General features: G+C 42.0%; 56 non-coding genes across 56 annotated transcripts; all 56 read right to left on the bottom strand.

The window, feature by feature from the left end:
* Positions 1-9: 9 nt before the first annotated feature.
* On the bottom strand, positions 10-100 carry TRNAY-GUA (transfer RNA tyrosine (anticodon GUA)). The gene is given in 2 exon segments: positions 10-45; positions 64-100. It is a non-coding gene; the product is annotated as a tRNA-Tyr (tRNA).
* Positions 101-441: 341 nt separating this feature from the next.
* TRNAY-GUA (transfer RNA tyrosine (anticodon GUA)) lies at positions 442-532 on the bottom strand. The gene is given in 2 exon segments: positions 442-477; positions 496-532. It is a non-coding gene; the product is annotated as a tRNA-Tyr (tRNA).
* A 215-nt stretch (positions 533-747) lies between these two features.
* Positions 748-838, bottom strand: TRNAY-GUA (transfer RNA tyrosine (anticodon GUA)). The gene is given in 2 exon segments: positions 748-783; positions 802-838. It is a non-coding gene; the product is annotated as a tRNA-Tyr (tRNA).
* Positions 839-1,179: 341 nt separating this feature from the next.
* Positions 1,180-1,270, bottom strand: TRNAY-GUA (transfer RNA tyrosine (anticodon GUA)). The gene is given in 2 exon segments: positions 1,180-1,215; positions 1,234-1,270. It is a non-coding gene; the product is annotated as a tRNA-Tyr (tRNA).
* Positions 1,271-2,347: 1,077 nt separating this feature from the next.
* TRNAY-GUA (transfer RNA tyrosine (anticodon GUA)) lies at positions 2,348-2,438 on the bottom strand. The gene is given in 2 exon segments: positions 2,348-2,383; positions 2,402-2,438. It is a non-coding gene; the product is annotated as a tRNA-Tyr (tRNA).
* A 188-nt stretch (positions 2,439-2,626) lies between these two features.
* Positions 2,627-2,717, bottom strand: TRNAY-GUA (transfer RNA tyrosine (anticodon GUA)). The gene is given in 2 exon segments: positions 2,627-2,662; positions 2,681-2,717. It is a non-coding gene; the product is annotated as a tRNA-Tyr (tRNA).
* Positions 2,718-2,930: 213 nt separating this feature from the next.
* TRNAY-GUA (transfer RNA tyrosine (anticodon GUA)) lies at positions 2,931-3,021 on the bottom strand. The gene is given in 2 exon segments: positions 2,931-2,966; positions 2,985-3,021. It is a non-coding gene; the product is annotated as a tRNA-Tyr (tRNA).
* Positions 3,022-3,209: 188 nt separating this feature from the next.
* On the bottom strand, positions 3,210-3,300 carry TRNAY-GUA (transfer RNA tyrosine (anticodon GUA)). Its single transcript is given in 2 exon segments — positions 3,210-3,245; positions 3,264-3,300. It is a non-coding gene; the product is annotated as a tRNA-Tyr (tRNA).
* Positions 3,301-4,071: 771 nt separating this feature from the next.
* On the bottom strand, positions 4,072-4,162 carry TRNAY-GUA (transfer RNA tyrosine (anticodon GUA)). The gene is given in 2 exon segments: positions 4,072-4,107; positions 4,126-4,162. It is a non-coding gene; the product is annotated as a tRNA-Tyr (tRNA).
* Positions 4,163-4,350: 188 nt separating this feature from the next.
* TRNAY-GUA (transfer RNA tyrosine (anticodon GUA)) lies at positions 4,351-4,441 on the bottom strand. Its single transcript is given in 2 exon segments — positions 4,351-4,386; positions 4,405-4,441. It is a non-coding gene; the product is annotated as a tRNA-Tyr (tRNA).
* A 213-nt stretch (positions 4,442-4,654) lies between these two features.
* TRNAY-GUA (transfer RNA tyrosine (anticodon GUA)) lies at positions 4,655-4,745 on the bottom strand. Its single transcript is given in 2 exon segments — positions 4,655-4,690; positions 4,709-4,745. It is a non-coding gene; the product is annotated as a tRNA-Tyr (tRNA).
* Positions 4,746-5,516: 771 nt separating this feature from the next.
* On the bottom strand, positions 5,517-5,607 carry TRNAY-GUA (transfer RNA tyrosine (anticodon GUA)). Its single transcript is given in 2 exon segments — positions 5,517-5,552; positions 5,571-5,607. It is a non-coding gene; the product is annotated as a tRNA-Tyr (tRNA).
* A 188-nt stretch (positions 5,608-5,795) lies between these two features.
* Positions 5,796-5,886, bottom strand: TRNAY-GUA (transfer RNA tyrosine (anticodon GUA)). Its single transcript is given in 2 exon segments — positions 5,796-5,831; positions 5,850-5,886. It is a non-coding gene; the product is annotated as a tRNA-Tyr (tRNA).
* Positions 5,887-6,099: 213 nt separating this feature from the next.
* Positions 6,100-6,190, bottom strand: TRNAY-GUA (transfer RNA tyrosine (anticodon GUA)). The gene is given in 2 exon segments: positions 6,100-6,135; positions 6,154-6,190. It is a non-coding gene; the product is annotated as a tRNA-Tyr (tRNA).
* A 188-nt stretch (positions 6,191-6,378) lies between these two features.
* Positions 6,379-6,469, bottom strand: TRNAY-GUA (transfer RNA tyrosine (anticodon GUA)). The gene is given in 2 exon segments: positions 6,379-6,414; positions 6,433-6,469. It is a non-coding gene; the product is annotated as a tRNA-Tyr (tRNA).
* A 62-nt stretch (positions 6,470-6,531) lies between these two features.
* On the bottom strand, positions 6,532-6,622 carry TRNAY-GUA (transfer RNA tyrosine (anticodon GUA)). Its single transcript is given in 2 exon segments — positions 6,532-6,567; positions 6,586-6,622. It is a non-coding gene; the product is annotated as a tRNA-Tyr (tRNA).
* Positions 6,623-6,961: 339 nt separating this feature from the next.
* Positions 6,962-7,052, bottom strand: TRNAY-GUA (transfer RNA tyrosine (anticodon GUA)). The gene is given in 2 exon segments: positions 6,962-6,997; positions 7,016-7,052. It is a non-coding gene; the product is annotated as a tRNA-Tyr (tRNA).
* A 215-nt stretch (positions 7,053-7,267) lies between these two features.
* Positions 7,268-7,358, bottom strand: TRNAY-GUA (transfer RNA tyrosine (anticodon GUA)). Its single transcript is given in 2 exon segments — positions 7,268-7,303; positions 7,322-7,358. It is a non-coding gene; the product is annotated as a tRNA-Tyr (tRNA).
* Positions 7,359-7,699: 341 nt separating this feature from the next.
* TRNAY-GUA (transfer RNA tyrosine (anticodon GUA)) lies at positions 7,700-7,790 on the bottom strand. Its single transcript is given in 2 exon segments — positions 7,700-7,735; positions 7,754-7,790. It is a non-coding gene; the product is annotated as a tRNA-Tyr (tRNA).
* A 188-nt stretch (positions 7,791-7,978) lies between these two features.
* Positions 7,979-8,069, bottom strand: TRNAY-GUA (transfer RNA tyrosine (anticodon GUA)). Its single transcript is given in 2 exon segments — positions 7,979-8,014; positions 8,033-8,069. It is a non-coding gene; the product is annotated as a tRNA-Tyr (tRNA).
* A 766-nt stretch (positions 8,070-8,835) lies between these two features.
* TRNAY-GUA (transfer RNA tyrosine (anticodon GUA)) lies at positions 8,836-8,926 on the bottom strand. Its single transcript is given in 2 exon segments — positions 8,836-8,871; positions 8,890-8,926. It is a non-coding gene; the product is annotated as a tRNA-Tyr (tRNA).
* Positions 8,927-9,670: 744 nt separating this feature from the next.
* On the bottom strand, positions 9,671-9,761 carry TRNAY-GUA (transfer RNA tyrosine (anticodon GUA)). Its single transcript is given in 2 exon segments — positions 9,671-9,706; positions 9,725-9,761. It is a non-coding gene; the product is annotated as a tRNA-Tyr (tRNA).
* Positions 9,762-10,227: 466 nt separating this feature from the next.
* TRNAY-GUA (transfer RNA tyrosine (anticodon GUA)) lies at positions 10,228-10,318 on the bottom strand. Its single transcript is given in 2 exon segments — positions 10,228-10,263; positions 10,282-10,318. It is a non-coding gene; the product is annotated as a tRNA-Tyr (tRNA).
* Positions 10,319-10,630: 312 nt separating this feature from the next.
* Positions 10,631-10,721, bottom strand: TRNAY-GUA (transfer RNA tyrosine (anticodon GUA)). Its single transcript is given in 2 exon segments — positions 10,631-10,666; positions 10,685-10,721. It is a non-coding gene; the product is annotated as a tRNA-Tyr (tRNA).
* Positions 10,722-11,187: 466 nt separating this feature from the next.
* TRNAY-GUA (transfer RNA tyrosine (anticodon GUA)) lies at positions 11,188-11,278 on the bottom strand. The gene is given in 2 exon segments: positions 11,188-11,223; positions 11,242-11,278. It is a non-coding gene; the product is annotated as a tRNA-Tyr (tRNA).
* A 340-nt stretch (positions 11,279-11,618) lies between these two features.
* TRNAY-GUA (transfer RNA tyrosine (anticodon GUA)) lies at positions 11,619-11,709 on the bottom strand. Its single transcript is given in 2 exon segments — positions 11,619-11,654; positions 11,673-11,709. It is a non-coding gene; the product is annotated as a tRNA-Tyr (tRNA).
* Positions 11,710-12,327: 618 nt separating this feature from the next.
* TRNAY-GUA (transfer RNA tyrosine (anticodon GUA)) lies at positions 12,328-12,418 on the bottom strand. The gene is given in 2 exon segments: positions 12,328-12,363; positions 12,382-12,418. It is a non-coding gene; the product is annotated as a tRNA-Tyr (tRNA).
* A 188-nt stretch (positions 12,419-12,606) lies between these two features.
* On the bottom strand, positions 12,607-12,697 carry TRNAY-GUA (transfer RNA tyrosine (anticodon GUA)). Its single transcript is given in 2 exon segments — positions 12,607-12,642; positions 12,661-12,697. It is a non-coding gene; the product is annotated as a tRNA-Tyr (tRNA).
* Positions 12,698-13,038: 341 nt separating this feature from the next.
* Positions 13,039-13,129, bottom strand: TRNAY-GUA (transfer RNA tyrosine (anticodon GUA)). Its single transcript is given in 2 exon segments — positions 13,039-13,074; positions 13,093-13,129. It is a non-coding gene; the product is annotated as a tRNA-Tyr (tRNA).
* A 1,077-nt stretch (positions 13,130-14,206) lies between these two features.
* TRNAY-GUA (transfer RNA tyrosine (anticodon GUA)) lies at positions 14,207-14,297 on the bottom strand. Its single transcript is given in 2 exon segments — positions 14,207-14,242; positions 14,261-14,297. It is a non-coding gene; the product is annotated as a tRNA-Tyr (tRNA).
* A 188-nt stretch (positions 14,298-14,485) lies between these two features.
* Positions 14,486-14,576, bottom strand: TRNAY-GUA (transfer RNA tyrosine (anticodon GUA)). The gene is given in 2 exon segments: positions 14,486-14,521; positions 14,540-14,576. It is a non-coding gene; the product is annotated as a tRNA-Tyr (tRNA).
* A 213-nt stretch (positions 14,577-14,789) lies between these two features.
* On the bottom strand, positions 14,790-14,880 carry TRNAY-GUA (transfer RNA tyrosine (anticodon GUA)). Its single transcript is given in 2 exon segments — positions 14,790-14,825; positions 14,844-14,880. It is a non-coding gene; the product is annotated as a tRNA-Tyr (tRNA).
* Positions 14,881-15,651: 771 nt separating this feature from the next.
* On the bottom strand, positions 15,652-15,742 carry TRNAY-GUA (transfer RNA tyrosine (anticodon GUA)). Its single transcript is given in 2 exon segments — positions 15,652-15,687; positions 15,706-15,742. It is a non-coding gene; the product is annotated as a tRNA-Tyr (tRNA).
* A 341-nt stretch (positions 15,743-16,083) lies between these two features.
* Positions 16,084-16,174, bottom strand: TRNAY-GUA (transfer RNA tyrosine (anticodon GUA)). Its single transcript is given in 2 exon segments — positions 16,084-16,119; positions 16,138-16,174. It is a non-coding gene; the product is annotated as a tRNA-Tyr (tRNA).
* A 188-nt stretch (positions 16,175-16,362) lies between these two features.
* On the bottom strand, positions 16,363-16,453 carry TRNAY-GUA (transfer RNA tyrosine (anticodon GUA)). The gene is given in 2 exon segments: positions 16,363-16,398; positions 16,417-16,453. It is a non-coding gene; the product is annotated as a tRNA-Tyr (tRNA).
* Positions 16,454-17,075: 622 nt separating this feature from the next.
* Positions 17,076-17,166, bottom strand: TRNAY-GUA (transfer RNA tyrosine (anticodon GUA)). The gene is given in 2 exon segments: positions 17,076-17,111; positions 17,130-17,166. It is a non-coding gene; the product is annotated as a tRNA-Tyr (tRNA).
* Positions 17,167-17,354: 188 nt separating this feature from the next.
* Positions 17,355-17,445, bottom strand: TRNAY-GUA (transfer RNA tyrosine (anticodon GUA)). Its single transcript is given in 2 exon segments — positions 17,355-17,390; positions 17,409-17,445. It is a non-coding gene; the product is annotated as a tRNA-Tyr (tRNA).
* A 213-nt stretch (positions 17,446-17,658) lies between these two features.
* On the bottom strand, positions 17,659-17,749 carry TRNAY-GUA (transfer RNA tyrosine (anticodon GUA)). The gene is given in 2 exon segments: positions 17,659-17,694; positions 17,713-17,749. It is a non-coding gene; the product is annotated as a tRNA-Tyr (tRNA).
* Positions 17,750-17,937: 188 nt separating this feature from the next.
* Positions 17,938-18,028, bottom strand: TRNAY-GUA (transfer RNA tyrosine (anticodon GUA)). The gene is given in 2 exon segments: positions 17,938-17,973; positions 17,992-18,028. It is a non-coding gene; the product is annotated as a tRNA-Tyr (tRNA).
* Positions 18,029-18,367: 339 nt separating this feature from the next.
* TRNAY-GUA (transfer RNA tyrosine (anticodon GUA)) lies at positions 18,368-18,458 on the bottom strand. The gene is given in 2 exon segments: positions 18,368-18,403; positions 18,422-18,458. It is a non-coding gene; the product is annotated as a tRNA-Tyr (tRNA).
* A 215-nt stretch (positions 18,459-18,673) lies between these two features.
* Positions 18,674-18,764, bottom strand: TRNAY-GUA (transfer RNA tyrosine (anticodon GUA)). The gene is given in 2 exon segments: positions 18,674-18,709; positions 18,728-18,764. It is a non-coding gene; the product is annotated as a tRNA-Tyr (tRNA).
* Positions 18,765-19,105: 341 nt separating this feature from the next.
* TRNAY-GUA (transfer RNA tyrosine (anticodon GUA)) lies at positions 19,106-19,196 on the bottom strand. Its single transcript is given in 2 exon segments — positions 19,106-19,141; positions 19,160-19,196. It is a non-coding gene; the product is annotated as a tRNA-Tyr (tRNA).
* Positions 19,197-19,384: 188 nt separating this feature from the next.
* On the bottom strand, positions 19,385-19,475 carry TRNAY-GUA (transfer RNA tyrosine (anticodon GUA)). Its single transcript is given in 2 exon segments — positions 19,385-19,420; positions 19,439-19,475. It is a non-coding gene; the product is annotated as a tRNA-Tyr (tRNA).
* A 213-nt stretch (positions 19,476-19,688) lies between these two features.
* TRNAY-GUA (transfer RNA tyrosine (anticodon GUA)) lies at positions 19,689-19,779 on the bottom strand. The gene is given in 2 exon segments: positions 19,689-19,724; positions 19,743-19,779. It is a non-coding gene; the product is annotated as a tRNA-Tyr (tRNA).
* Positions 19,780-19,964: 185 nt separating this feature from the next.
* On the bottom strand, positions 19,965-20,055 carry TRNAY-GUA (transfer RNA tyrosine (anticodon GUA)). Its single transcript is given in 2 exon segments — positions 19,965-20,000; positions 20,019-20,055. It is a non-coding gene; the product is annotated as a tRNA-Tyr (tRNA).
* Positions 20,056-20,367: 312 nt separating this feature from the next.
* On the bottom strand, positions 20,368-20,458 carry TRNAY-GUA (transfer RNA tyrosine (anticodon GUA)). Its single transcript is given in 2 exon segments — positions 20,368-20,403; positions 20,422-20,458. It is a non-coding gene; the product is annotated as a tRNA-Tyr (tRNA).
* A 466-nt stretch (positions 20,459-20,924) lies between these two features.
* TRNAY-GUA (transfer RNA tyrosine (anticodon GUA)) lies at positions 20,925-21,015 on the bottom strand. Its single transcript is given in 2 exon segments — positions 20,925-20,960; positions 20,979-21,015. It is a non-coding gene; the product is annotated as a tRNA-Tyr (tRNA).
* Positions 21,016-21,481: 466 nt separating this feature from the next.
* TRNAY-GUA (transfer RNA tyrosine (anticodon GUA)) lies at positions 21,482-21,572 on the bottom strand. Its single transcript is given in 2 exon segments — positions 21,482-21,517; positions 21,536-21,572. It is a non-coding gene; the product is annotated as a tRNA-Tyr (tRNA).
* Positions 21,573-21,884: 312 nt separating this feature from the next.
* TRNAY-GUA (transfer RNA tyrosine (anticodon GUA)) lies at positions 21,885-21,975 on the bottom strand. Its single transcript is given in 2 exon segments — positions 21,885-21,920; positions 21,939-21,975. It is a non-coding gene; the product is annotated as a tRNA-Tyr (tRNA).
* A 466-nt stretch (positions 21,976-22,441) lies between these two features.
* Positions 22,442-22,532, bottom strand: TRNAY-GUA (transfer RNA tyrosine (anticodon GUA)). Its single transcript is given in 2 exon segments — positions 22,442-22,477; positions 22,496-22,532. It is a non-coding gene; the product is annotated as a tRNA-Tyr (tRNA).
* Positions 22,533-22,998: 466 nt separating this feature from the next.
* On the bottom strand, positions 22,999-23,089 carry TRNAY-GUA (transfer RNA tyrosine (anticodon GUA)). The gene is given in 2 exon segments: positions 22,999-23,034; positions 23,053-23,089. It is a non-coding gene; the product is annotated as a tRNA-Tyr (tRNA).
* A 341-nt stretch (positions 23,090-23,430) lies between these two features.
* TRNAY-GUA (transfer RNA tyrosine (anticodon GUA)) lies at positions 23,431-23,521 on the bottom strand. The gene is given in 2 exon segments: positions 23,431-23,466; positions 23,485-23,521. It is a non-coding gene; the product is annotated as a tRNA-Tyr (tRNA).
* Positions 23,522-23,833: 312 nt separating this feature from the next.
* TRNAY-GUA (transfer RNA tyrosine (anticodon GUA)) lies at positions 23,834-23,924 on the bottom strand. The gene is given in 2 exon segments: positions 23,834-23,869; positions 23,888-23,924. It is a non-coding gene; the product is annotated as a tRNA-Tyr (tRNA).
* A 466-nt stretch (positions 23,925-24,390) lies between these two features.
* TRNAY-GUA (transfer RNA tyrosine (anticodon GUA)) lies at positions 24,391-24,481 on the bottom strand. The gene is given in 2 exon segments: positions 24,391-24,426; positions 24,445-24,481. It is a non-coding gene; the product is annotated as a tRNA-Tyr (tRNA).
* Positions 24,482-24,821: 340 nt separating this feature from the next.
* Positions 24,822-24,912, bottom strand: TRNAY-GUA (transfer RNA tyrosine (anticodon GUA)). The gene is given in 2 exon segments: positions 24,822-24,857; positions 24,876-24,912. It is a non-coding gene; the product is annotated as a tRNA-Tyr (tRNA).
* Positions 24,913-25,100: 188 nt separating this feature from the next.
* On the bottom strand, positions 25,101-25,191 carry TRNAY-GUA (transfer RNA tyrosine (anticodon GUA)). Its single transcript is given in 2 exon segments — positions 25,101-25,136; positions 25,155-25,191. It is a non-coding gene; the product is annotated as a tRNA-Tyr (tRNA).
* Positions 25,192-25,543: the final 352 nt, after the last annotated feature.

Raw genomic sequence — 25,543 nt, forward strand, 5'->3', positions numbered from 1 at the left:
AAAATAATGTCCGTCGAGCCGGATTTGAACCAGCGACCTATGGATAACTTTGTTAATCGCCCTCTACAGTCCACCGCTCTACCAACTGAGCTATCGACGGATGAGGAGCGTGAAATTATATTTAAATTCAAATATTTAATATTAAAAACGACGAAAAAAGTGTCCGTCGAGCCGGATTTGAACCACCGACCTATGGATAACTTTGTTAATCGCCCTCTACAGTCCACCGCTCTACCAACTGAGCTATCGACGGATGAGGAGCGTTAAATTATGTTGTAATGAAAAATGTCCGTCGACCCCGATTTGAACCACCGACTTCTGGATAACTCTGCCACTCGCCCTCTACAGTCCACCGCTCTACCAACTGAGCTATCGACGGTTGAGGAGAGTGAAATTATATTTAAATTCAATTATTTAATATTATAAACGATGAAAATAATGTCCGTCGAGCCGGATTTGAACCAGCGACCTATGGATAACTTTGTTAATCGCCCTCTACAGTCCACCGCTCTACCAACTGAGCTATCGACGGATGAGGAGCGTCAAATTATATTTAAATTCAAATATTTAATATTAAAAACGACGAAAAAAGTGTCCGTCGAGCCGGATTTGAACCACCGACCTATGGATAACTTTGTCAATCGCTCTCTACAGTCCACCGCTCTACCAATTGAGCTATCGACGGATGAGGAGCGTGAATTTATATTTTAATTCAATTAATTAATATTATAAACGATGAAAAAAATGTCCGTCGAGCCGGATTTGAACCAGCGACCTATGGATAACTTTGTTAATCGCCCTCTACAGTCCACCGCTCTACCAACTGAGCTATCGACGGATGAGGAGCGTGAAATTATATTTAAATTCAAATATTTAATATTAAAAACGACGAAAAAAGTGTCCGTCGAGCCGGATTTGAACCACCGACCTATGGATAACTTTGTTAATCGCCCTCTACAGTCCACCGCTCTACCAACTGAGCTATCGACGGATGAGGAGCGTTAAATTATGTTGTAATGAAAAATGTCCGTCGACCCCGATTTGAACCACCGACTTCTGGATAACTCTGCCACTCGCCCTCTACAGTCCACCGCTCTACCAACTGAGCTATCGACGGTTGAGGAGAGTGAAATTATATTTAAATTCAATTATTTAATATTATAAACGATGAAAATAATGTCCGTCGAGCCGGATTTGAACCAGCGACCTATGGATAACTTTGTTAATCGCCCTCTACAGTCCACCGCTCTACCAACTGAGCTATCGACGGATGAGGAGCGTCAAATTATATTTAAATTCAAATATTTAATATTAAAAACGACGAAAAAAGTGTCCGTCGAGCCGGATTTGAACCACCGACCTATGGATAACTCTGTCACTCGCCCTCTACAGTCCACCGCTCTACCAACTGAGCTAACGACGGATGAGGAGCTTTAAATTATATTTAAATTCAATTATTTAATACTATAAACGATGCAAAAAATGTCCGTCCAGCCGGATTTGAACCAGCGATCTATGGATAACTTTGTTAATCGCCCTCTACAGTCCACCGCTCTACCAACTGAGCTATCGACGGATGAGGAGCGTGAAATTATGTTTTAATGAAAAATGTCCGTCGAGCCAGATTTGAACCAGCAACCTATGGATAACTTTGTCAATCGCCCTCTACAGTCCACCGCTCTACCAACTGAGCAATCGACGGATGAGGAGCGTGAAATTATATTTAAATTCAATTATTTAATATTATAAACGATGAAAAAAATGTCCGTCGAGCCGGTTTTGAACCAGCGACCTATGGATAACTTTGTCAATCGCCCTCTACAGTCCACCGCTCTACCAACTGAGCTATCGAAGGGTGAGAAACGAGAAATTATGTTGTAATTCAATTAATTAATATTATAAACGATGAAAAATGTCCGTCGAGCTGGATTTGAACCAGCGACCTATGGATAACTTTGTCAATCGCCCTCTACAGTCGACCGCTCTACCAACTGAGCTATCGACGGATGAGGAGCGTGAAATTTTGTTGTAATGAAAAATGTACGTCGAGCCAGATTTGAACGACCGACTTCTGGATAACTCTGCCACTCGCCCTCTACAGTCCAACGCTCTACCAACTGTGCTATCGACGGATGAGGAGCGTGAAATTATATTTAAATTCAATTATTTAATATTAAAAACGACGAAAAAAATGTCCGTCGAGCCGGATTTGAACCACCGACTTATGGATAACTCTGTCACTCGCCCTCTACAGTCCACCGCTCTACCAACTGAGCTAACGACGGATGAGGAGCTTTAAATTATATTTAAATTCAATTATTTAATACTATAAACGATGCAATAAATGTCCGTCCAGCCGGATTTGAACCAGCGACCTATGGATAACTTTGTTAATCGCCCTCTACAGTCCACCGCTCTACCAACTGAGCTATCGACGGATGAGGAGCGTTAAATTATGTTGTAATGAAAAATGTCCGTCGAGCCCGATTTGAACCACCGACTTCTGGATAACTCTGCCACTCGCCCTCTACAGTCAACCGCTCTACCAACTGAGCTATCGACTGTTGAGGAAAGTGAAATTATATTTACATTCAATTAGTTAATATTATAAACGATGAAAATAATGTCCGTCAAGCCGGATTTGAACCAGCGACCTATGGATAACTTTGTTAATCGCCCTCTACAGTCCACCGCTCTACCAACTGAGCTATCGACGGATGAGGAGCGTGAAATTATGTTGTAATTCAATTAATTAATATTATAAACGATGAAAAATGTCCGTCGAGCCGGATTTGAACCAGCGACCTATGGATAACTTTGTTAATCGCCCTCTACAGTCCACCGCTCTACTAACTGAGCTATCGACGGATGAGGAGCTTTAAATTATATTTAAATTCAATTATTTAATACTATAAACGATGCAAAAAATGTCCGTCCAGCCGGATTTGAACCAGCGACCTATGGATAACTTTGTTAATCGCCCTCTACAGTCCACCGCTCTACCAACTGAGCTATCGACGGATGAGGAGCGTGAAATTATGTTTTAATGAAAAATGTCCGTCGAGCCAGATTTGAACCAGCGACCTATGGATAACTTTGTCAATCGCCCTCTACAGTCCACCGCTCTACCAACTGAGCTATCGACGGTTGAGGAGAGTGAAATTATATTTAAATTCAATTATTTAATATTATAAACGATGAAAATAATGTCCGTCGAGCCGGATTTGAACCAGCGACCTATGGATAACTTTGTTAATCGCCCTCTACAGTCCAACGCTCTACCAACTGAGCTATCGACGGATGAGGAGCGTGAAATTATGTTTTAATGAAAAATGTCCGTCGAGCCAGATTTGAACCAGCAACCTATGGATAACTTTGTCAATCGCCCTCTACAGTCCACCGCTCTACCAACTGAGCAATCGACGGATGAGGAGCGTGAAATTATATTTAAATTCAATTATTTAATATTATAAACGATGAAAAAAATGTCCGTCGAGCCGGTTTTGAACCAGCGACCTATGGATAACTTTGTCAATCGCCCTCTACAGTCCACCGCTCTACCAACTGAGCTATCGAAGGGTGAGAAACGAGAAATTATGTTGTAATTCAATTAATTAATATTATAAACGATGAAAAATGTCCGTCGAGCTGGATATGAACCAGCGACCTATGGATAACTTTGTCAATCGCCCTCTACAGTCGACCGCTCTACCAACTGAGCTATCGACGGATGAGGAGCGTGAAATTTGGTTGTAATGAAAAATGTACGTCGAGCCAGATTTGAACGACCGACTTCTGGATAACTCTGCCACTCGCCCTCTACAGTCCAACGCTCTACCAACTGTGCTATCGACGGATGAGGAGCGTGAAATTATATTTAAATTCAATTATTTAATATTAAAAACGACGAAAAAAATGTCCGTCGAGCCGGATTTGAACCACCGACTTATGGATAACTCTGTCACTCGCCCTCTACAGTCCACCGCTCTACCAACTGAGCTAACGACGGATGAGGAGCTTTAAATTATATTTAAATTCAATTATTTAATACTATAAACGATGCAAAAAATGTCCGTCCAGCCGGATTTGAACCAGCGACCTATGGATAACTTTGTTAATCGCCCTCTACAGTCCACCGCTCTACCAACTGAGCTATCGACGGATGAGGAGCGTTAAATTATGTTGTAATGAAAAATGTCCGTCGAGCCCGATTTGAACCACCGACTTCTGGATAACTCTGCCACTCGCCCTCTACAGTCAACCGCTCTACCAACTGAGCTATCGACTGTTGAGGAAAGTGAAATTATATTTACATTCAATTAGTTAATATTATAAACGATGAAAATAATGTCCGTCAAGCCGGATTTGAACCAGCGACCTATGGATAACTTTGTTAATCGCCCTCTACAGTCCACCGCTCTACCAACTGAGCTATCGACGGATGAGGAGCGTGAAATTATGTTGTAATTCAATTAATTAATATTATAAACGATGAAAAATGTCCGTCGAGCCGGATTTGAACCAGCGACCTATGGATAACTTTGTTAATCGCCCTCTACAGTCCACCGCTCTACTAACTGAGCTATCGACGGATGAGGAGCTTTAAATTATATTTAAATTCAATTATTTAATACTATAAACGATGCAAAAAATGTCCGTCCAGCCGGATTTGAACCAGCGACCTATGGATAACTTTGTTAATCGCCCTCTACAGTCCACCGCTCTACCAACTGAGCTATCGACGGATGAGGAGCGTGAAATTATGTTTTAATGAAAAATGTCCGTCGAGCCAGATTTGAACCAGCAACCTATGGATAACTTTGTCAATCGCCCTCTTCAGTCCACCGCTCTACCAACTGAGCAATCGACGGATGAGGAGCGTGAAATTATATTTAAATTCAATTATTTAATATTATAAACGATGAAAAAAATGTCCGTCGAGCCGGTTTTGAACCAGCGACCTATGGATAACTTTGTCAATCGCCCTCTACAGTCCACCGCTCTACCAACTGAGCTATCGAAGGGTGAGAAACGAGAAATTATGTTGTAATTCAATTAATTAATATTATAAACGATGAAAAATGTCCGTCGAGCCGGATTTGAACCAGCGACCTATGGATAACTTTGTCAATCGCCCTCTACAGTCGACCGCTCTACCAACTGAGCTATCGACGGATGAGGAGCGTGAAATTTTGTTGTAATGAAAAATGTACGTCGAGCCAGATTTGAACGACCGACTTCTGGATAACTCTGCCACTCGCCCTCTACAGTCCAACGCTCTACCAACTGTGCTATCGACGGATGAGGAGCGTGAAATTAAATTTAAATTCAATTATTTAATATTAAAAACGACGAAAAAAATGTCCGTCGAGCCGGATTTGAACCACCGACTTATGGATAACTCTGTCACTCGCCCTCTACAGTCCACCGCTCTACCAACTGAGCTAACGACGGATGAGGAGCTTTAAATTATATTTAAATTCAATTATTTAATACTATAAACGATGCAAAAAATGTCCGTCCAGCCGGATTTGAACCAGCGACCTATGGATAACTTTGTTAATCGCCCTCTACAGTCCACCGCTCTACCAACTGAGCTATCGACGGATGAGGAGCGTTAAATTATGTTGTAATGAAAAATGTCCGTCGAGCCCGATTTGAACCACCGACTTCTGGATAACTCTGCCACTCGCCCTCTACAGTCAACCGCTCTACCAACTGAGCTATCGACTGTTGAGGAAAGTGAAATTATATTTACATTCAATTAGTTAATATTATAAACGATGAAAATAATGTCCGTCAAGCCGGATTTGAACCAGCGACCTATGGATAACTTTGTTAATCGCCCTCTACAGTCCACCGCTCTACCAACTGAGCTATCGACGGATGAGGAGCGTGAAATTATGTTGTAATTCAATTAATTAATATTATAAACGATGAAAAATGTCCGTCGAGCCGGATTTGAACCAGCGACCTATGGATAACTTTGTTAATCGCCCTCTACAGTCCACCGCTCTACTAACTGAGCTATCGACGGATGAGGAGCTTTAAATTATATTTAAATTCAATTATTTAATACTATAAACGATGCAAAAAATGTCCGTCCAGCCGGATTTGAACCAGCGACCTATGGATAACTTTGTTAATCGCCCTCTACAGTCCACCGCTCTACCAACTGAGCTATCGACGGATGAGGAGCGTGAAATTATGTTTTAATGAAAAATGTCCGTCGAGCCAGATTTGAACCAGCGACCTATGGATAACTTTGTCAATCGCCCTCTACAGTCCACCGCTCTACCAACTGAGCTATCGACGGTTGAGGAGAGTGAAATTATATTTAAATTCAATTATTTAATATTATAAACGATGAAAATAATGTCCGTCGAGCCGGATTTGAACCAGCGACCTATGGATAACTTTGTCAATCGCCCTCTACAGTCCACCGCTCTACCAACTGAGCTATCGACGGTTGAGGAGAGTGAAATTATATTTAAATTCAATTATTTAATATTATAAACGATGAAAATAATGTCCGTCGAGCCGGATTTGAACCAGCGACCTATGGATAACTTTGTTAATCGCCCTCTACAGTCCACCGCTCTACCAACTGAGCTATCGACGGATGAGGAGCGTGAAATTATGTTTTAATGAAAAATGTCCGTCGAGCCAGATTTGAACCAGCAACCTATGGATAACTTTGTCAATCGCCCTCTACAGTCCACCGCTCTACCAACTGAGCAATCGACGGATGAGGAGCGTGAAATTATATTTAAATTCAATTATTTAATATTATAAACGATGAAAAAAATGTCCGTCGAGCCGGTTTTGAACCAGCGACCTATGGATAACTTTGTCAATCGCCCTCTACAGTCCACCGCTCTACCAACTGAGCTATCGAAGGGTGAGAAACGAGAAATTATGTTGTAATTCAATTAATTAATATTATAAACGATGAAAAATGTCCGTCGAGCCGGATTTGAACCAGCGACCTATGGATAACTTTGTCAATCGCTCTCTACAGTCCACCGCTCTACCAACTGAGCTATCGACGGATGAGGAACGTGAAATTATATTTAAATTGAATTATTTAATATTATAAATAATGAAAAAAATGTCCGTCGAGCCGGTTTTGAACCAGCGACCTATGGATAACTTTGTCAATCGCCCTCTACAGTCCACCGCTCTACCAACTGAGCAATCGACGGATGAGGAGCGTGAACTTATATTTAAATTGAATTATTTAATATTATAAATAATGAAAAAAATGTCCGTCGAGCCGGTTTTGAACCAGCGACCTATGGATAACTTTGTTAATCGCCCTCTACAGTCCACCGCTCTACCAACTGAGCTATCGACGGATGAGGAGCGTTAAATTATGTTGTAATGAAAAATGTCCGTCGAGCCCGATTTGAACCACCGACTTCTGGATAACTCTGCCACTCGCCCTCTACAGTCCACCGCTCTACCAACTGAGCTATCGACGGAGGAGGAGCGTGAAATTATATTTAAATTCAATTATTTAATATTATAAACGACGAAAAAAATGTCCGTCGAGCCGGATTTGAACCACCGACCTATGGATAACTCTATCACTCGCCCTCTACAGTCCACCGCTCTACCAACTGAGCTAACGACGGATGAGGAGCGTTAAATTATATTTAAATTCAATTATTTAATACTATTAACGATGCAAAAAATGTCCGTCGAGCCGGATTTGAACCAGCGACCTATGGATAACTTTGTTAATCGCCCTCTACAGTCCACCGCTCTACCAACTGAGCTATCGACGGATGAGGAGCGTTAAATTATGTTGTAATGAAAAATGTCCGTCGAGCCCGATTTGAATCACCGACTTCTGGATAACTCTGCCACTCGCCCTCTACAGTCCACCGCTCTACCAACTGAGCTATCGACGGTTGAGGAGAGTGAAATTATATTTAAATTCAATTATTTAATATTATAAACGATGAAAATAATGTCCGTCGAGCCGGATTTGAACCAGCGACCTATGGATAACTTTGTTAATCGCCCTCTACAGTCCACCGCTCTACCAACTGAGCTATCGACGGATGAGGAGCGTGAAATTATATTTAAATTCAATTATTTAATATTATAAACGACGAAAAAAATATCCGTCGAGCCGGATTTGAAACACCGACCTATGGATAACTCTGTCACTCGCCCTCTACAGTCCACCGCTCTACCAACTGAGCTATCGAAGGGTGAGAAACGAGAAATTATGTTGTAATTCAATTAATTAATATTATAAACGATGAAAAATGTCCGTCAAGCCGGATTTGAACCAGCGACCTATGGATAACTTTGTTAATCGCCCTCTACAGTCCACCGCTCTACCAACTGAGCTATCGCCGGATGAGGAGCGTGAAATTATGTTGTAATAAAAATGTCCGTCGAGCCAGATTTGAACCACCGACTTCTTGAACTCTGTCACTCGCCCTCTACAGTCCACCGCTCTACCAACTGAGCTATCGACGGATGAGGAGCGTGAAATTATATTTAAATTGAATTATTTAATATTATAAACAATGAAAAAAATGTCCGTCGAGCCGGATTTGAACCAGCGACCTATGGATAACTTTGTTAATCGCCCTCTACAGTCCACCGCTCTACCAACTGACCTATCGACGGATGAGGAGCGTGAAATTATGTTTAAATGAAAAATGTCCGTCGAGCCAGATTTGAACCAGCGACCTATGGATAACTTTGTCAATCGCCCTCTACAGTCCACCGCTCCACCAACTGAGCAATCGACGGATGAGAAACGAGAAATTATGTTGTAATTCAATTAATTAGTATTATAAACGATGAAAAATGTCCGTCGAGCCGGATTTGAACCAGCGACCTATGGATAACTTTGTTAATCGCCCTCTACAGTCCACCGCTCTACCAACTGAGCTATCGACGGATGAGGAGCGTTAAATTAAGTTGTAATGAAAAATGTCCGTCGAGCCCGATTTGAACCACCGACTTCTGGATAACTCTGCCACTCGCCCTCTACAGTCCACCGCTCTACCAACTGAGCTATCGACGGTTGAGTAGAGTGAAATTATATTTAAATTCAATTATTTAATATTATAAACGATGAAAAAAATGTCCGTCGAGCCGGATTTCAACCAGCAAACTATGGATATTTTGTTAATCGCCCTCTACAGTCCACCGCTCTACCAACTGAGCTATCGACGGATGAGGAGCGTTAAATTAAGTTGTAATGAAAAATGTCCGTCGAGCCCGATTTGAACCACCGACTTCTGGATAACTCTGCCACTCGCCCTCTACAGTCCACCGCTCTACCAACTGAGCTATCGACGGTTGAGGAGAGTGAAATTATATTTAAATTCAATTATTTAATATTATAAACGATGAAAAAAATGTCCGTCGAGCCGGATTTCAACCAGCAAACTATGGATATTTTGTTAATCGCCCTCTACAGTCCACCGCTCTACCAACTGAGCTATCGACGGATGAGGAGCGTTAAATTAAGTTGTAATGAAAAATGTCCGTCGAGCCCGATTTGAACCACCGACTTCTGGATAACTCTGCCACTCGCCCTCTACAGTCCACCGCTCTACCAACTGAGCTATCGACGGTTGAGGAGAGTGAAATTATATTTAAATTCAATTATTTAATATTATAAACGATGAAAATAATGTCCGTCGAGCCGGATTTGAACCAGCGACCTATGGATAACTTTGTTAATCGCCCTCTACAGTCCACCGCTCTACCAACTGAGCTATCGACGGATGAGGAGCGTGAAATTATGTTTTAATGAAAAATGTCCGTCGAGCCAGATTTGAACCAGCGACCTATGGATAACTTTGTCAATCGCCCTCTACAGTCCACCGCTCTACCAACTGAGCAATCGACGGATGAGGAGCGTGAATTTATATTTTAATTAAATTAATTAATATTATAAACGATGAAAAAAATGTCCGTCGAGCCGGATTTCAACCAGCAAACTATGGATATTTTGTTAATCGCCCTCTACAGTCCACCGCTCTGCCAACTGAGATATTGATGGACGAGGAGCGTGAAATTATGATGTAATGAAAAATGTCCGACGAGCCAGATTTGAACCACCGACTTCTGGATAACTCTGTCAGTCGCCCTCTACAGTCCACCGCTCTACCAACTGAGCTAACGACGGATGAAGAGCGTTAAATTATATTTAAATTCAATTATTTAATACTATAAACGATGCAAAAAATGTCCGTCGAGCCGGATTTGAACCAGCGACCTATGGATAACTTTGTTAATCGCCCTCTACAGTCCACCGCTCTACCAACTGAGCTATCGACGGATGAGGAGCGTTAAATTATGTTGTAATGAAAAATGTCCGTCGAGCCCGATTTGAACCACCGACTTCTGGATAACTCTGCCACTCGCCCTCTACAGTCCACCGCTCTACCAACTGACCTATCGACGGATGAGGAGCGTGAAATTATGTTTAAATGAAAAATGTCCGTCGAGCCAGATTTGAACCAGCGACCTATGGATAACTTTGTCAATCGCCCTCTACAGTCCACCGCTCTACCAACTGAGCAATCGACGGATGAGAAACGAGAAATTATGTTGTAATTCAATTAATTAATATTATAAACGATGAAAAATGTCCGTCGAGCCGGATTTGAACCAGCGACCTATGGATAACTTTGTTAATCGCCCTCTACAGTCCACCGCTCTACCAACTGAGCTATCGACGGATGAGGAGCGTTAAATTAAGTTGTAATGAAAAATGTCCGTCGAGCCCGATTTGAACCACCGACTTCTGGATAACTCTGCCACTCGCCCTCTACAGTCCACCGCTCTACCAACTGAGCTATCGACGGTTGAGGAGAGTGAAATTATATTTAAATTCAATTATTTAATATTATAAACGATGAAAAAAATGTCCGTCGAGCCGGATTTCAACCAGCAAACTATGGATATTTTGTTAATCGCCCTCTACAGTCCACCGCTCTACCAACTGAGCTATCGACGGATGAGGAGCGTTAAATTAAGTTGTAATGAAAAATGTCCGTCGAGCCCGATTTGAACCACCGACTTCTGGATAACTCTGCCACTCGCCCTATACAGTCCACCGCTCTACCAACTGAGCTATCGACGGTTGAGGAGAGTGAAATTATATTTAAATTCAATTATTTAATATTATAAACGATGAAAATAATGTCCGTCGAGCCGGATTTGAACCAGCGACCTATGGATAACTTTGTCAATCGCCCTCTACAGTCCACCGCTCTACCAACTGAGCAATCGACGGATGAGGAGCGTGAATTTATATTTTAATTCAATTAATTAATATTATAAACGATGAAAAAAATGTCCGTCGAGCCGGATTTCAACCAGCAAACTATGGATATTTTGTTAATCGCCCTCTACAGTCCACCGCTCTGCCAACTGAGATATTGATGGACGAGGAGCGTGAAATTATGATGTAATGAAAAATGTCCGACGAGCCAGATTTGAACCACCGACTTCTGGATAACTCTGTCAGTCGCCCTATACAGTCCACCGCTCTACCAACTGAGCTATCGACGGTTGAGGAGAGTGAAATTATATTTAAATTCAATTATTTAATATTATAAACGATGAAAATAATGTCCGTCGAGCCGGATTTGAACCAGCGACCTATGGATAACTTTGTCAATCGCCCTCTACAGTCCACCGCTCTACCAACTGAGCAATCGACGGATGAGGAGCGTGAATTTATATTTTAATTCAATTAATTAATATTATAAACGATGAAAAAAATGTCCGTCGAGCCGGATTTCAACCAGCAAACTATGGATATTTTGTTAATCGCCCTCTACAGTCCACCGCTCTACCAACTGAGCTATCGACGGATGAGGAGCGTTAAATTAAGTTGTAATGAAAAATGTCCGTCGAGCCCGATTTGAACCACCGACTTCTGGATAACTCTGCCACTCGCCCTATACAGTCCACCGCTCTACCAACTGAGCAATCGACGGATGAGGAGCGTGAATTTATATTTTAATTCAATTAATTAATATTATAAACGATGAAAAAAATGTCCGTCGAGCCGGATTTCAACCAGCAAACTATGGATATTTTGTTAATCGCCCTCTACAGTCCACCGCTCTGCCAACTGAGATATTGATGGACGAGGAGCGTGAAATTATGATGTAATGAAAAATGTCCGACGAGCCAGATTTGAACCACCGACTTCTGGATAACTCTGTCAGTCGCCCTCTACAGTCCACCGCTCTACCAACTGAGCTAACGACGGATGAAGAGCTTTAAATTATATTTAAATTCAATTATTTAATACTATAAACGATGCAAAAAATGTCCGTCCAGCCGGATTTGAACCAGCGACCTATGGATAACTTTGTTAATCGCCCTCTACAGTCCACCGCTCTACCAACTGAGCTATCGACGGATGAGGAGCGTTAAATTATGTTGTAATGAAAAATGTCCGTCGAGCCCGATTTGAACCACCGACTTCTGGATAACTCTGCCACTCGCCCTCTACAGTCCACCGCTCTACCAACTGAGCTATCGACGGAGGAGGAGAGTGAAATTATATTTAAATTCAATTATTTAATATTATAAACGATGAAAATAATGTCCGTCGAGCCGGATTTGAACCAGCGACCTATGGATAACTTTGTTAATCGCCCTCTACAGTCCACCGCTCTACCAACTGAGCTATCGACGGATGAGGAGCGTGAAATAATATTTAAATTCAAATATTTAATATTAAAAACGACGAAAAAAGTGTCCGTCGAGCCGGATTTGAACCACCGACCTATGGATAACTTTGTTAATCGCCCTCTACAGTCCACCGCTCTACCAACTGAGCTATCGACGGATGAGGAGCGTTAAATTATGTTGTAATGAAAAATGTCCGTCGACCCCGATTTGAACCACCGACTTCTGGATAACTCTGCCACTCGCCCTCTACAGTCCACCGCTCTACCAACTGAGCTATCGACGGTTGAGGAGAGTGAAATTATATTTAAATTCAATTATTTAATATTATAAACGATGAAAATAATGTCCGTCGAGCCGGATTTGAACCAGCGACCTATGGATAACTTTGTTAATCGCCCTCTACAGTCCACCGCTCTACCAACTGAGCTATCGACGGATGAGGAGCGTCAAATTATATTTAAATTCAAATATTTAATATTAAAAACGACGAAAAAAGTGTCCGTCGAGCCGGATTTGAACCACCGACCTATGGATAACTCTGTCACTCGCCCTCTACAGTCCACCGCTCTACCAACTGAGCTAACGACGGATGAGGAGCTTTAAATTATATTTAAATTCAATTATTTAATACTATAAACGATGCAAAAAATGTCCGTCCAGCCGGATTTGAACCAGCGATCTATGGATAACTTTGTTAATCGCCCTCTACAGTCCACCGCTCTACCAACTGAGCTATCGACGGATGAGGAGCGTGAAATTATGTTTTAATGAAAAATGTCCGTCGAGCCAGATTTGAACCAGCAACCTATGGATAACTTTGTCAATCGCCCTCTACAGTCCACCGCTCTACCAACTGAGCAATCGACGGATGAGGAGCGTGAAATTATATTTAAATTCAATTATTTAATATTATAAACGATGAAAAAAATGTCCGTCGAGCCGGTTTTGAACCAGCGACCTATGGATAACTTTGTCAATCGCCCTCTACAGTCCACCGCTCTACCAACTGAGCTATCGAAGGGTGAGAAACGAGAAATTATGTTGTAATTCAATTAATTAATATTATAAACGATGAAAAATGTCCGTCGAGCTGGATTTGAACCAGCGACCTATGGATAACTTTGTCAATCGCCCTCTACAGTCGACCGCTCTACCAACTGAGCTATCGACGGATGAGGAGCGTGAAATTTTGTTGTAATGAAAAATGTACGTCGAGCCAGATTTGAACGACCGACTTCTGGATAACTCTGCCACTCGCCCTCTACAGTCCAACGCTCTACCAACTGTGCTATCGACGGATGAGGAGCGTGAAATTATATTTAAATTCAATTATTTAATATTAAAAACGACGAAAAAAATGTCCGTCGAGCCGGATTTGAACCACCGACTTATGGATAACTCTGTCACTCGCCCTCTACAGTCCACCGCTCTACCAACTGAGCTAACGACGGATGAGGAGCTTTAAATTATATTTAAATTCAATTATTTAATACTATAAACGATGCAAAAAATGTCCGTCCAGCCGGATTTGAACCAGCGACCTATGGATAACTTTGTTAATCGCCCTCTACAGTCCACCGCTCTACCAACTGAGCTATCGACGGATGAGGAGCGTTAAATTATGTTGTAATGAAAAATGTCCGTCGAGCCCGATTTGAACCACCGACTTCTGGATAACTCTGCCACTCGCCCTCTACAGTCAACCGCTCTACCAACTGAGCTATCGACTGTTGAGGAAAGTGAAATTATATTTACATTCAATTAGTTAATATTATAAACGATGAAAATAATGTCCGTCAAGCCGGATTTGAACCAGCGACCTATGGATAACTTTGTTAATCGCCCTCTACAGTCCACCGCTCTACCAACTGAGCTATCGACGGATGAGGAGCGTGAAATTATGTTGTAATTCAATTAATTAATATTATAAACGATGAAAAATGTCCGTCGAGCCGGATTTGAACCAGCGACCTATGGATAACTTTGTTAATCGCCCTCTACAGTCCACCGCTCTACTAACTGAGCTATCGACGGATGAGGAGCTTTAAATTATATTTAAATTCAATTATTTAATACTATAAACGATGCAAAAAATGTCCGTCCAGCCGGATTTGAACCAGCGACCTATGGATAACTTTGTTAATCGCCCTCTACAGTCCACCGCTCTACCAACTGAGCTATCGACGGATGAGGAGCGTGAAATTATGTTTTAATGAAAAATGTCCGTCGAGCCAGATTTGAACCAGCGACCTATGGATAACTTTGTCAATCGCCCTCTACAGTCCACCGCTCTACCAACTGAGCAATCGACGGATGAGGAGCGTGAAATTATATTTAAATTCAATTATTTAATATTATAAACGATGAAAAAAATGTCCGTCGAGCCGGTTTTGAACCAGCGACCTATGGATAACTTTGTCAATCGCCCTCTACAGTCCACCGCTCTACCAACTGAGCTATCGAAGGGTGAGAAACGAGAAATTATGTTGTAATTCAATTAATTAATATTATAAACGATGAAAAATGTCCGTCGAGCTGGATATGAACCAGCGACCTATGGATAACTTTGTCAATCGCCCTCTACAGTCGACCGCTCTACCAACTGAGCTATCGACGGATGAGGAGCGTGAAATTTGGTTGTAATGAAAAATGTACGTCGAGCCAGATTTGAACGACCGACTTCTGGATAACTCTGCCACTCGCCCTCTACAGTCCAACGCTCTACCAACTGTGCTATCGACGGATGAGGAGCGTGAAATTATATTTAAATTCAATTATTTAATATTAAAAACGACGAAAAAAATGTCCGTCGAGCCGGATTTGAACCACCGACTTATGGATAACTCTGTCACTCGCCCTCTACAGTCCACCGCTCTACCAACTGAGCTAACGACGGATGAGGAGCTTTAAATTATATTTAAATTCAATTATTTAATACTATAAACGATGCAAAAAATGTCCGTCCAGCCGGATTTGAACCAGCGACCTATGGATAACTTTGTTAATCGCCCTCTACAGTCCACCGCTCTACCAACTGAGCTATCGACGGATGAGAAGCGTTAAATTATGTTGTAATGAAAAATGTCCGTCGAGCCCGATTTGAACCACCGACTTCTGGATAACTCTGCCACTCGCCCTCTACAGTCAACCGCTCTACCAACTGAGCTATCGACTGTTGAGGAAAGTGAAATTATATTTACATTCAATTAGTTAATATTATAAACGATGAAAATAATGTCCGTCAAGCCGGATTTGAACCAGCGACCTATGGATAACTTTGTTAATCGCCCTCTACAGTCCACCGCTCTACTAACTGAGCTATCGACGGATGAGGAGCTTTAAATTATATTTAAATTCAATTATTTAATACTATAAACGATGCAAAAAATGTCCGTCCAGCCGGATTTGAACCAGCGACCTATGGATAACTTTGTTAATCGCCCTCTACAGTCCACCGCTCTACCAACTGAGCTATCGACGGATGAGGAGCGTGAAATTATGTTTTAATGAAAAATGTCCGTCGAGCCAGATTTGAACCAGCGACCTATGGATAACTTTGTCAATCGCCCTCTACAGTCCACCGCTCTACCAACTGAGCTATCGACGGTTGAGGAGAGTGAAATTATATTTAAATTCAATTATTTAATATTATAAACGATGAAAATAATGTCCGTCGAGCCGGATTTGAACCAGCGACCTATGGATAACTTTGTTAATCGCCCTCTACAGTCCACCGCTCTACCAACTGAGCTATCGACGGATGAGGAGCGTGAAATTATGTTTTAATGAAAAATGTCCGTCGAGCCAGATTTGAACCAGCAACCTATGGATAACTTTGTCAATCGCCCTCTTCAGTCCACCGCTCTACCAACTGAGCAATCGACGGATGAGGAGCGTGAAATTATATTTAAATTCAATTATTTAATATTATAAACGATGAAAAATGTCCGTCGAGCCGGATTTAAACCAGCGACCTATGGATAACTTTGTCAATCGCCCTCTACAGTCGACCGCTCTACCAACTGAGCTATCGACGTCATGATGAGGAGCGTGAAATTTTGTTGTAATGAAAAATGTACGTCGAGCCAGATTTGAACGACCGACTTCTGGATAACTCTGCCACTCGCCCTCTACAGTCCAACGCTCTACCAACTGTGCTATCGACGGATGAGGAGCGTGAAATTAAATTTAAATTCAATTATTTAATATTAAAAACGACGAAAAAAATGTCCGTCGAGCCGGATTTGAACCACCGACTTATGGATAACTCTGTCACTCGCCCTCTACAGTCCACCGCTCTACCAACTGAGCTAACGACGGATGAGGAGCTTTAAATTATATTTAAATTCAATTATTTAATACTATAAACGATGCAAAAAATGTCCGTCCAGCCGGATTTGAACCAGCGACCTATGGATAACTTTGTTAATCGCCCTCTACAGTCCACCGCTCTACCAACTGAGCTATCGACGGATGAGGAGCGTTAAATTATGTTGTAATGAAAAATGTCCGTCGAGCCCGATTTGAACCACCGACTTCTGGATAACTCTGCCACTCGCCCTCTACAGTCAACCGCTCTACCAACTGAGCTATCGACTGTTGAGGAAAGTGAAATTATATTTACATTCAATTAGTTAATATTATAAACGATGAAAATAATGTCCGTCAAGCCGGATTTGAACCAGCGACCTATGGATAACTTTGTTAATCGCCCTCTACAGTCCACCGCTCTACCAACTGAGCTATCGACGGATGAGGAGCGTGAAATTATGTTGTAATTCAATTAATTAATATTATAAACGATGAAAAATGTCCGTCGAGCCGGATTTGAACCAGCGACCTATGGATAACTTTGTTAATCGCCCTCTACAGTCCACCGCTCTACTAACTGAGCTATCGACGGATGAGGAGCTTTAAATTATATTTAAATTCAATTATTTAATACTATAAACGATGCAAAAAATGTCCGTCCAGCCGGATTTGAACCAGCGACCTATGGATAACTTTGTTAATCGCCCTCTACAGTCCACCGCTCTACCAACTGAGCTATCGACGGATGAGGAGCGTGAAATTATGTTTTAATGAAAAATGTCCGTCGAGCCAGATTTGAACCAGCGACCTATGGATAACTTTGTCAATCGCCCTCTACAGTCCACCGCTCTACCAACTGAGCTATCGACGGTTGAGGAGAGTGAAATTATATTTAAATTCAATTATTTAATATTATAAACGATGAAAATAATGTCCGTCGAGCCGGATTTGAACCAGCGACCTATGGATAACTTTGTTAATCGCCCTCTACAGTCCACCGCTCTACCAACTGAGCTATCGACGGATGAGGAGCGTGAAATTATGTTTTAATGAAAAATGTCCGTCGAGCCAGATTTGAACCAGCAACCTATGGATAACTTTGTCAATCGCCCTCTACAGTCCACCGCTCTACCAACTGAGCAATCGACGGATGAGGAGCGTGAAATTATATTTAAATTCAATTATTTAATATTATAAACGATGAAAAAAATGTCCGTCGAGCCGGTTTTGAACCAGCGACCTATGGATAACTTTGTCAATCGCCCTCTACAGTCCACCGCTCTACCAACTGAGCTATCGAAGGGTGAGAAACGAGAAATTATGTTGTAATTCAATTAATTAATATTATAAACGATGAAAAATGTCCGTCGAGCCGGATTTGAACCAGCGACCTATGGATAACTTTGTCAATCGCTCTCTACAGTCCACCGCTCTACCAACTGAGCTATCGACGGATGAGGAACGTGAAATTATATTTAAATTGAATTATTTAATATTATAAATAATGAAAAAAATGTCCGTCGAGCCGGTTTTGAACCAGCGACCTATGGATAACTTTGTCAATCGCCCTCTACAGTCCACCGCTCTACCAACTGAGCAATCGACGGATGAGGAGCGTGAACTTATATTTAAATTGAATTATTTAATATTATAAATAATGAAAAAAATGTCCGTCGAGCCGGTTTTGAACCAGCGACCTATGGATAACTTTGTTAATCGCCCTCTACAGTCCACCGCTCTACCAACTGAGCTATCGACGGATGAAGAGCGTTAAATTATGTTGTAATGAAAAATGTCCGTCGAGCCCGATTTGAACCACCGACTTCTGGATAACTCTGCCACTCGCCCTCTACAGTCCACCGCTCTACCAACTGAGCTATCGACGGAGGAGGAGCGTGAAATTATATTTAAATTCAATTATTTAATATTATAAACGACGAAAAAAATGTCCGTCGAGCCGGATTTGAACCACCGACCTATGGATAACTCTATCACTCGCCCTCTACAGTCCACCGCTCTACCAACTGAGCTAACGACGGATGAGGAGCGTTAAATTATATTTAAATTCAATTATTTAATACTATTAACGATGCAAAAAATGTCCGTCGAGCCGGATTTGAACCAGCGACCTATGGATAACTTTGTTAATCGCCCTCTACAGTCCACCGCTCTACCAACTGAGCTATCGACGGATGAGGAGCGTTAAATTATGTTGTAATGAAAAATGTCCGTCGAGCCCGATTTGAATCACCGACTTCTGGATAACTCTGCCACTCGCCCTCTACAGTCCACCGCTCTACCAACTGAGCTATCGACGGTTGAGGAGAGTGAAATTATATTTAAATTCAATTATTTAATATTATAAACGATGAAAATAATGTCCGTCGAGCCGGATTTGAACCAGCGACCTATGGATAACTTTGTTAATCGCCCTCTACAGTCCACCGCTCTACCAACTGAGCTATCGACGGATGAGGAGCGTGAAATTATATTTAAATTCAATTATTTAATATTATAAACGACGAAAAAAATATCCGTCGAGCCGGATTTGAAACACCGACCTATGGATAACTCTGTCACTCGCCCTCTACAGTCCACCGCTCTACCAACTGAGCTATCGAAGGGTGAGAAACGAGAAATTATGTTGTAATTCAATTAATTAATATTATAAACGATGAAAAATGTCCGTCAAGCCGGATTTGAACCAGCGACCTATGGATAACTTTGTTAATCGCCCTCTACAGTCCACCGCTCTACCAACTGAGCTATCGACGGATGAGGAGCGTGAAATTATGTTGTAATAAAAATGTCCGTCGAGCCAGATTTGAACCACCGACTTCTTGAACTCTGTCACTCGCCCTCTACAGTCCACCGCTCTACCAACTGAGCTATCGACGGATGAGGAGCGTGAAATTATATTTAAATTGAATTATTTAATATTATAAACAATGAAAAAAATGTCCGTCGAGCCGGATTTGAACCAGCGACCTATGGATAACTTTGTTAATCGCCCTCTACAGTCCACCGCTCTACCAACTGAGCTATCGACGGATGAGAAGCGTTAAATTATGTTGTAATGAAAAATGTCCGTCGAGCCCGATTTGAACCAGCGACCTATGGATAACTTTGTCAATCGCCCTCTACAGTCCACCGCTCTACCAACTGACCTATCGACGGATGAGGAGCGTGAAATTATGTTTAAATGAAAAATGTCCGTCGAGCCAGATTTGAACCAGCGACCTATGGATAACTTTGTCAATCGCCCTCTACAGTCCACCGCTCTACCAACTGAGCAATCGACGGATGAGAAACGAGAAATTATGTTGTAATTCAATTAATTAATATTATAAACGATGAAAAATGTCCGTCGAGCCGGATTTGAACCAGCGACCTATGGATAACTTTGTTAATCGCCCTCTACAGTCCACCGCTCTACCAACTGAGCTATCGACGGATGAGGAGCGTTAAATTAAGTTGTAATGAAAAATGTCCGTCGAGCCCGATTTGAACCACCGACTTCTGGATAAATCTGCCACTCGCCCTCTACAGTCCACCGCTCTACCAACTGAGCTATCGACGGTTGAGGAGAGTGAAATTATATTTAAATTCAATTATTTAATATTATAAACGATGAAAAAAATGTCCGTCGAGCCGGATTTCAACCAGCAAACTATGGATATTTTGTTAATCGCCCTCTACAGTCCACCGCTCTACCAACTGAGCTATCGACGGATGAGGAGCGTTAAATTAAGTTGTAATGAAAAATGTCCGTCGAGCCCGATTTGAACCACCGACTTCTGGATAACTCTGCCACTCGCCCTCTACAGTCCACCGCTCTACCAACTGAGCTATCGACGGTTGAGGAGAGTGAAATTATATTTAAATTCAATTATTTAATATTATAAACGATGAAAATAATGTCCGTCGAGCCGGATTTGAACCAGCGACCTATGGATAACTTTGTTAATCGCCCTCTACAGTCCACCGCTCTACCAACTGAGCTATCGACGGATGAGGAGCGTGAAATTATGTTTTAATGAAAAATGTCCGTCGAGCCAGATTTGAACCAGCGACCTATGGATAACTTTGTCAATCGCCCTCTACAGTCCACCGCTCTACCAACTGAGCAATCGACGGATGAGGAGCGTGAATTTATATTTAAATTCAATTAATTAATATTATAAACGATGAAAAAAATGTCCGTCGAGCCGGATTTCAACCAGCAAACTATGGATATTTTGTTAATCGCCCTCTACAGTCCACCGCTCTGCCAACTGAGATATTGATGGACGAGGAGCGTGAAATTATGATGTAATGAAAAATGTCCGACGAGCCAGATTTGAACCACCGACTTCTGGATAACTCTGTCAGTCGCCCTCTACAGTCCACCGCTCTACCAACTGAGCTAACGACGGATGAAGAGCGTTAAATTATATTTAAATTCAATTATTTAATACTATAAACGATGCAAAAAATGTCCGTCGAGCCGGATTTGAACCAGCGACCTATGGATAACTTTGTTAATCGCCCTCTACAGTCCACCGCTCTACCAACTGAGCTATCGACGGATGAGGAGCGTTAAATTATGTTGTAATGAAAAATGTCCGTCGAGCCCGATTTGAACCACCGACTTCTGGATAACTCTGCCACTCGCCCTCTACAGTCCACCGCTCTACCAACTGACCTATCGACGGATGAGGAGCGTGAAATTATGTTTAAATGAAAAATGTCCGTCGAGCCAGATTTGAACCAGCGACCTATGGATAACTTTGTCAATCGCCCTCTACAGTCCACCGCTCTACCAACTGAGCAATCGACGGATGAGAAACGAGAAATTATGTTGTAATTCAATTAATTAATATTATAAACGATGAAAAATGTCCGTCGAGCCGGATTTGAACCAGCGACCTATGGATAACTTTGTTAATCGCCCTCTACAGTCCACCGCTCTACCAACTGAGCTATCGACGGATGAGGAGCGTTAAATTAAGTTGTAATGAAAAATGTCCGTCGAGCCCGATTTGAACCACCGACTTCTGGATAACTCTGCCACTCGCCCTCTACAGTCCACCGCTCTACCAACTGAGCTATCGACGGTTGAGGAGAGTGAAATTATATTTAAATTCAATTATTTAATATTATAAACGATGAAAAAAATGTCCGTCGAGCCGGATTTCAACCAGCAAACTATGGATATTTTGTTAATCGCCCTCTACAGTCCACCGCTCTACCAACTGAGCTATCGACGGATGAGGAGCGTTAAATTAAGTTGTAATGAAAAATGTCCGTCGAGCCCGATTTGAACCACCGACTTCTGGATAACTCTGCCACTCGCCCTATACAGTCCACCGCTCTACCAACTGAGCTATCGACGGTTGAGGAGAGTGAAATTATATTTAAATTCAATTATTTAATATTATAAACGATGAAAATAATGTCCGTCGAGCCGGATTTGAACCAGCGACCTATGGATAACTTTGTTAATCGCCCTCTACAGTCCACCGCTCTACCAACTGAGCTATCGACGGATGAGGAGCGTGAAATTATGTTTTAATGAAAAATGTCCGTCGAGCCAGATTTGAACCAGCGACCTATGGATAACTTTGTCAATCGCCCTCTACAGTCCACCGCTCTACCAACTGAGCAATCGACGGATGAGGAGCGTGAATTTATATTTTAATTCAATTAATTAATATTATAAACGATGAAAAAAATGTCCGTCGAGCCGGATTTCAACCAGCAAACTATGGATATTTTGTTAATCGCCCTCTACAGTCCACCGCTCTGCCAACTGAGATATTGATGGACGAGGAGCGTGAAATTATGATGTAATGAAAAATGTCCGACGAGCCAGATTTGAACCACCGACTTCTGGATAACTCTGTCAGTCGCCCTCTACAGTCCACCGCTCTACCAACTGAGCTAACGACGGATGAAGAGCGTTAAATTATATTTAAATTCAATTATTTAATACTATAAACGATGCAAAAAATGTCCGTCGAGCCGGATTTGAACCAGCGACCTATGGATAACTTTGTTAATCGCCCTCTACAGTCCACCGCTCTACCAACTGAGCTATCGACGGATGAGGAGCGTTAAATTATGTTGTAATGAAAAATGTCCGTCTAGCCCGATTTGAACCACCGACTTCTGGAAAACTCTGCCACTCGCCCTCTACAGTCCACCGCTCTACCAACTGAGCTATCGACGGAGGAGGAGAGTGAAATTATATTTAAATTCAATTATTTAATATTATAAACGATGAAAATAATGTCCGTCGAGCCGGATTTGAACCAGCGACCTATGGATAACTTTGTTAATCGCCCTCTACAGTCCACCGCTCTACCAACTGAGCTAACGACGGATGAAGAGCGTTAAATTATATTTAAATTCAAATATTTAATACTATAAACGATGCAAAAAATGTCCGTCGAGCCGGATTTGAACCAGCGACCTATGGATAACTTTGTTAATCGCCCTCTACAGTCCACCGCTCTACCAACTGAGCTATCGACGGATGAGGAGCGTTAAATTATGTTGTAATGAAAAATGTCCGTCGAGCCCGATTTGAACCACCGACTTCTGGATAACTCTGCCACTCGCCCTCTACAGTCCACCGCTCTACCAACTGACCTATCGACGGATGAGGAGCGTGAAATTATGTTTAAATGAAAAATGTCCGTCGAGCCAGATTTGAACCAGCGACCTATGGATAACTTTGTCAATCGCCCTCTACAGTCCACCGCTCTACCAACTGAGCAATCGACGGATGAGAAACGAGAAATTATGTTGTAATTCAATTAATTAATATTATAAACGATGAAAAATGTCCGTCGAGCCGGATTTGAACCAGCGACCTATGGATAACTTTGTTAATCGCCCTCTACAGTCCACCGCTCTACCAACTGAGCTATCGACGGATGAGGAGCGTTAAATTAAGTTGTAATGAAAAATGTCCGTCGAGCCCGATTTGAACCACCGACTTCTGGATAACTCTGCCACTCGCCCTCTACAGTCCACCGCTCTACCAACTGAGCTATCGACGGTTGAGGAGAGTGAAATTATATTTAAATTCAATTATTTAATATTATAAACGATGAAAAAAATGTCCGTCGAGCCGGATTTCAACCAGCAAACTATGGATATTTTGTTAATCGCCCTCTACAGTCCACCGCTCTACCAACTGAGCTATCGACGGATGAGGAGCGTTAAATTAAGTTGTAATGAAAAATGTCCGTCGAGCCCGATTTGAACCACCGACTTCTGGATAACTCTGCCACTCGCCCTATACAGTCCACCGCTCTACCAACTGAGCTATCGACGGTTGAGGAGAGTGAAATTATATTTAAATTCAATTATTTAATATTATAAACGATGAAAATAATGTCCGTCGAGCCGGATTTGAACCAGCGACCTATGGATAACTTTGTCAATCGCCCTCTACAGTCCACCGCTCTACCAACTGAGCAATCGACGGATGAGGAGCGTGAATTTATATTTTAATTCAATTAATTAATATTATAAACGATGAAAAAAATGTCCGTCGAGCCGGATTTCAACCAGCAAACTATGGATATTTTGTTAATCGCCCTCTACAGTCCACCGCTCTGCCAACTGAGATATTGATGGACGAGGAGCGTGAAATTATGATGTAATGAAAAATGTCCGACGAGCCAGATTTGAACCACCGACTTCTGGATAACTCTGTCAGTCGCCCTCTACAGTCCACCGCTCTACCAACTGAGCTAACGACGGATGAAGAGCTTTAAATTATATTTAAATTCAATTATTTAATACTATAAACGATGCAAAAAATGTCCGTCCAGCCGGATTTGAACCAGCGACCTATGGATAACTTTGTTAATCGCCCTCTACAGTCCACCGCTCTACCAACTGAGCTATCGACGGATGAGGAGCGTTAAATTATGTTGTAATGAAAAATGTCCGTCGAGCCCGATTTGAACCACCGACTTCTGGATAACTCTGCCACTCGCCCTCTACAGTCCACCGCTCTACCAACTGAGCTATCGACGGAGGAGGAGAGTGAAATTATATTTAAATTCAATTATTTAATATTATAAACGATGAAAATAATGTCCGTCGAGCCGGATTTGAACCAGCGACCTATGGATAACTTTGTTAATCGCCCTCTACAGTCCACCGCTCTACCAACTGAGCTATCGACGGATGAGAAGCGTGAAATTATGTTTTAATGAAAAATGTCCGTCGAGCCAGATTTGAACCAGCGACCTATGGATAACTTTGTCAATCGCCCTCTACAGTCCACCGCTCTACCAACTGAGCAATCGACGGATGAGGAGCGTGAATTTATATTTTAATTAAATTAATTAATATTATAAACGATGAAAAAAATGTCCGTCGAGCCGGATTTCAACCAGCAAACTATGGATATTTTGTTAATCGCCCTCTACAGTCCACCGCTCTGCCAACTGAGATATTGATGGACGAGGAGCGTGAAATTATGATGTAATGAAAAATGTCCGACGAGCCAGATTTGAACCACCGACTTCTGGATAAC

This window comes from Leiobunum rupestre, chromosome 11, assembly GCF_980474605.1.
Source record: "Leiobunum rupestre chromosome 11, qqLeiRupe1.1.hap1, whole genome shotgun sequence".
NCBI classification, from domain to species: Eukaryota; Metazoa; Arthropoda; class Arachnida; order Opiliones; family Sclerosomatidae; genus Leiobunum; species Leiobunum rupestre.